A 6000-nucleotide genomic window follows, 5' to 3' on the forward strand; every position below is an offset into this window, starting at 1 on the left:
TGACTGAATGGAGGAGCAAGTGGACGGGAAGTTCCTGCGCCACACACAGATCACATTTATTACTCTTGGCTTTGGAGACGTGGAGATCCAAACCGTTCGCGTCGTGCCTTGAAGCAGCCTGTGCTCATGCGCTTCTCCCAGGGAGAAGGCGGAATGGCAGTGACTGGCCACGTTAAGCCGCAGGGTGCACACTGTGCAGCTGTCAAGCCCAGCTCTGCGTTAGCTCACACCTGCGGTTTTGCGCCGCACACGCACATTTGAGTTGTCGCTGGTTGTTGCAGCGTTTGGCTTTGGTGAGGACAGCGTGTGTTTGTCAGCAGTTGGTGTAGGTGGGATCTGGAGGAGAAAGCGATATTTCCGTGCCAGAACTGGTTGGTGTTTGCATGGTATTGTGGCGGTTGTTCCTGCAGGCGATGAGTGCTGGAGTATTATTGCAGGATGAGGGGATTTTGGAGGCTTGTCTGTGAGATGCACTAGAGGTAGCAGCTGAAAGCGAAAGGCTGAGATTTGGAGGGTTTGTCGGTGGGTTTTGGGCGGTTGTCAGCTGAAGAGTTGGCTGTTTGCAGGTGAGGTGTAGGGCAGAGGGTGAAGCTGACTTTGCCTGGGCGGCGCAACTGGCTGGGTGTGCAGAGCTGAGGAGAGCGGGCTGCTGCGGGTGACCCTAAAGCTGGAGAACCAGCCGGCAGCTCCAGCCGCTCCCGCTGCCAGGCAGGGCCGTGCAGGCCAGTGCCCTGGGGCACAGCGACGTGACCCTCTGCAAGTACCAAAGAGCAGGTGAGGACCGTGGGCATTTGTACTGAGCTGTGACATCTCTAACCCGTGACACTGGGGTCCAGCAAGTACCAAAGAGCAGGTGAGGACCGTGGGCATTTGTACTGAGCTGTGACATCTCTCAGGCATGTGCAGGGGCCGGGGCCAAGGCAAGGTGGGCGCGCTGTGGGGTGTGGGGAGGTGTCAGCCCCCAGACTTGTCCCCTGTCTGACTTTAGTGCCCTTGGGCTGGTGTAGCTCAGTCCTTCGTGTGTTTCTCTTCAGGTGGAGCAGCGTGCAAAGGAAAAAGGAAGCAGAGGAAGATGGTGAGCCTGTGAGGGAGAGTGTAACGAGTCTGGCGTGACTCACGGTAAGGTGCCGTGAGAGGCAGTAATTACAAACTCAGGTTTGTATTTATACTCGCTATGATGCTTGCTCAAGCATTTGCTGATTAGCTAAGTTAGACATTACATAAGCGAAGTATTTTGTGTTCCCACCAAAGTTACTGCCAATAACGCATCTTCTGTCTATCATAATCTGTCCCTGCTGGTGTAGCTCAGTCCTCCGTGTGTTTCTCTTCAGGTGGAGCAGCGTGCAAAGGAAAAGCAAGGAAGGAGGCGAACCCATGAGGAACAGTGATGGATAAAGAGGGTTGGAGCGCACCTGCCAGGCAGGAGGGATCAGGGAGGAAGACACCGGTGGTGGAACCGCAGGTCAGGAGAGCTCAAGGAGGGAGAAAGGTGACTGTGGCCATATGGGTTTTTCTAGCTCACACACCAATGAAAACAGTTTGGATAATAAAAGAAATGTATGCAAAACCGGTAAGTAAAGGCAGAGAATGTTTATATGCTATTTATGGGATAGACCTGAAGGTATATTTATTCCTACAACAAAGGAGAATTTGCAATGGTAATTAACTGAGGATGTGAATTTCCACATTGCATTGGCAACATACGCAGGGAACATAGCAGTTTATTACCCTCAACATAAACTGTGGGCTGAAATTGGTAATTTACCGTTGTGTAGCAAATGCTGCTGTCAGCAACGACCAGTAAGCGACAAGACTCTATTTACTGATGCCTCTGGTTGCTCACGTAAAGTTGTAATGACATGGCTAAACTCAGATACCCAGTGCTGCAAACACAAGGTAGAAAAAGAGACCAAGGGTCAAACGAGTTCTTGAGCTGACAGCTGTTAGGATCGCTTTGAGGTGTTCTGTAACAAACCTTCGAATGTTGTCACTGCCTCATATTATGCGGCTGGCATACTTAACCGCCTGGAAGCTTCTTAAGGAAGAGGATAATCCTTTTTCGATGGCTGAATTGAGAATGCTATGGTTTCTAATAAATCATAGACATCATGGTTATTATGCAATGCACACCCGCTCTCGCACGGCCCTTCCAGGACCACTTGCGGAAGGCAGTAGGAGGGCCGATGCACGAGCTGTGCCGCTCACTGTGCCTAAAGCCTTGGAGCAAGCTAAATTATCACATAAATTCTTTCACCAGAGTGCAAAGGCGTTAAAACGACAACTTCAAATGACAGTGGATCAGGCCAGGAGCGTTCTTATGTCCTGCCCTGATTGCCAACAGTTGGCACCCGCGCCGTCCACAGAGGGTGTTAATCCAGGAGGGGTTACTGCCAATGAAGTACGGCCAGCGAATGTAACGCATTGTTCTGAATTGGGTAAATACGTACGTGTTTCTGTAGACGCTCATTCCAGATTTCTCGTTGCTGCTGCTCGCACTGGTGAAAGAGCACGAGACGTCTGTAACATTGGTTGGCATGTTTTGCTGTTTGAGGAGTTCCACGGTCTGTAAAACCAGAGGAAAGCGGAACGCACACTCGATTAGAGGAGCGATCCCCCAGCGCGCTGTAGTAAAAGTGCCTGCTTTTTAACACTTTCAAAACAGTGTTAGAGTCTGTTTGCCGACTTTTTGGTATAATTTTCTGGCAACGAGGATGGATAATCTGCCTGACCTCCTGTGGATCCCAAGATCTCTGGGACCTTGTGCCGGCACCGGGGAATTCCCGGAAGGGACCGCAGCTCCTCGGACCAGCTCGGGACGCGGGTAAAGCCCCATCAGTGAGATCAGGCACTTTCGTTGTCTGGCTGGGTTGTGACGCTGCCTGCGCGAGACGTGGGCGACGCCGGCGCGTGGGGTCTGCGCATTCGCGTCTGCGCATTTTGGTGAACTGGGAAACTTAAAAAGAAATGAAAAATTAAAGAGGAAAATGAGAAAACAATAAATAAAAGAGAAAAACGAGGGAACAGGAATTTGGTAAAGCTGCCTTTAGGGATTTTGCTGTTTTTGCCTTAGCAATTGTATGATTGTGTCTTCAGTGACCTGTTGTTGTTGTTACTCGTGTCTTGGGTGATTTTATAGTCCAATACTTACGGTTCACCAATTGTCTGTTACTGTGATTGTGAAGTAGGTGGTGGTACAATTGACAGGAGGGATTTGGAAGAAATCCCCCCCGGGTTGTATTTCGTGACATTGGAAAAGGATCGTTTGACTCTCTGGGGAACAGCAACCGGGGGGAATCTGATTAAATATTGTAATTAATGGTGCCCACTGTAAATAATATTTATATGCTGCACAGGTCTAGGTGGGTATACTTTGGGATGTGTAGTATAGTACTGCACTACATGTAATATATAATAAGATATATATTTTAAATCATATATTGCTTATTACATAATGTGTATTACACAATACATAATGTTACATATGCACTGTATTTATCCCCGTCAGATCCATTTGTTTTGAAAAAGGATAATCAGAAATGGAAACCAGTACAAGGTTTGTTGAAGAACAGCTATTGGTGTAGAATACACAGAGAACATGAGATCAGAATTGTCCCTCGGTCAGTCCAGGGTGGGATCCTGATATCCTTATATCGGGGCACAGGCTGCATTGGTATCGCCAGTGCATTTTATACGGGGTTAGACACGCTGCACCTAAAGCTGTAAATACACCAAAACCTTCTGAGATTAAACAGGATCGTGAGGAGTCTCCCACTGAGTTTTTACACCGTCTTAAACCGACAGCTCAGTAATAGATTAATATAGATCCTGACTTGGAGAACAGAGAATGAGAATTCTTAGTTGACTGGGAGCTCATTATTCTGTGTTAAACACTATGCAGGGAATATTAAGTAGCGATTCTGTAACATTTATGGGTGCCACAAAAATTGCAAAACACGGCCCTTTAACCCGCTGCTTAGAATGTTTGTATGTGGAGTCTGTACTTATTGATTGTGTACCATGTGTCTTCTCTTGTGCACAACGAATGGTTGAAAAAAGCTTTAATGGTGCAATGGCTGTGCAGTTACACGCTGCTGTGGCTGCAATTGTTAAACAAGAAGGGGAGATGTGGCAGGGTTGTGACATCAGGCCTGAGAAACTGCAGGAGTCACAGTGTGAGAACAAGCGCTGGTGGAACAACAAGCAGCAAAGACTGTGTGGGACATGAACCATCAGGGACAGAGGGACTGATACGGGGTCGGTACATCAGGGACAGGGATTGATACGGGATTGGTACATCAGGGACAGGGATTGATACAGGATCGGTACATCAGGGACAGAGGTCCGCGATGTTTCAAATGCAAACCTGAGTTTGTATTAAATGTCTCTTTGCATCTTAAAGAGAGTCTGTGCTACACCCCTTTATCTGTTTCCCAAATTGCGATTTAAACACCATTGTAAAAATAAAGCTTTACCCCCTTAATTTTTGTCACATATTGTAATTAGAATTAATAGAGATCTTGAAGCCCATGCTAGCTAAACTGGAGAAAAGACAGCAGCCATGTGTATGTTTAAATAAAGACTAAATCAAGTCTGCTAGCTCATTATCTTTAAGCGTTTCACTGTGATCACCTCCCTCCCAAGGTTTTGTGTCTGTTGTATCAGGGCCTGACACCCACGGCCACAGCGGATGAATCACCACGGGCACAGCACCAGAACCCGCCTGTTCGTGTCCAGGATACCCACTGCAGCAGACACTGTTGGTAAAAGAGCACATCATGGAACTGAAAAACCATCTAATTGTGTCATTATGCACATTCACCGCTCTTTTTTCTGCTTTATACCCTTTGTAGCACACGGAGCCTGATTTTCCTTCTCTAGGGCCTTTTCCCCGGTTCACCGCACTCATGTGATCATTGCGCTGCACGTGGGCAAAATCAGCTGTGCCCTGTGCTTCTCTGTAAAATAGTAAGAACGCTGATATAATCATGCCAGGAACTGCCTTAACAATGAATATTTGAAGGAGCCCACTGGTAAAGTATTGTTAATTGGTACTTGCATTATGGATTAGATGCAACAAAAATCCGTACTTTCTTTTATCCTTTGCTGTGCAAGAGGTGGTTGAACTTTTCTGTAGCAGATTCAGTCACCTGTTGTAAAGCAAGATGCTCGTCTCCTGTGGGAACCAGGGTAGATTTATCCATATTCTATAAGCACCATCGATGAGCTATGTAGAGTAACAGCTTAAAAACAAACCAACCAACAACAAGAAGATAATGATAAAAACAACAAAAGAGGCAAAAAACCCCACACAAACCAACCCCAAAGCGCAGAGGCTCCTGAACGCCCCCTCTCAGTGCTGCGATGGCCGTTTTCAGGGAGCCCGCGGGGTGTCCCCAGAACCACAGACACAGGTGACCCGGTGGGTGGTGCCGGCAGAGAACAGTCTGTGTGACCCAGCCCATGAGCTGCCCGGGAAAGCCGGGGACAAGGGGCCGGGGCACCAGGAGGCTGGTTGCAGCTCACGGAACAGCCCGAGCCGGGACGGCCCTGGCCGTGCCTCCTGTCCCGCCGCCGCGGGCTGTCCCGGCGCTGGGCATCGTTGCGCAGGGTCGTTTGAGAACCGTTCCTGAAGGATGCGAAGCGCCCAGAACAGCAACACCTGCCCGGCTGCTGCTCAGCCGTGGGGAAGGGCTGGAACGGACCCCGTAACAGCCCCAGAGCTGCCGCAGGGGAGGAGCCGAGTTATTGCTGCAGACGAGACACAGGCACAGGCAGAGGCAATGTATTTTATTAGGCCAGAAGACATCTTGAGGAAAAATAATACTTTATAAACGTCGGGGTCTTATCTTTTATCAGCGTGTCTGCCGTGCCCGCGGCTCCGGGAAAGCGCGTTCAGGGACCCCGGCTGCTCGCGGGTCAGGAAACAGCGCCCGCGCTGCGGGCCCGGGGGGCGCTGCGGGACCGCGCTCGGTGCTGCCGCCTGGTGGCCACAGCGCGGTA

The sequence above is a fragment of the Nesoenas mayeri genome (genome assembly GCF_963082525.1).
Source record: "Nesoenas mayeri genome assembly, chromosome: Z".
Lineage (NCBI taxonomy): Eukaryota > Metazoa > Chordata > Aves > Columbiformes > Columbidae > Nesoenas > Nesoenas mayeri.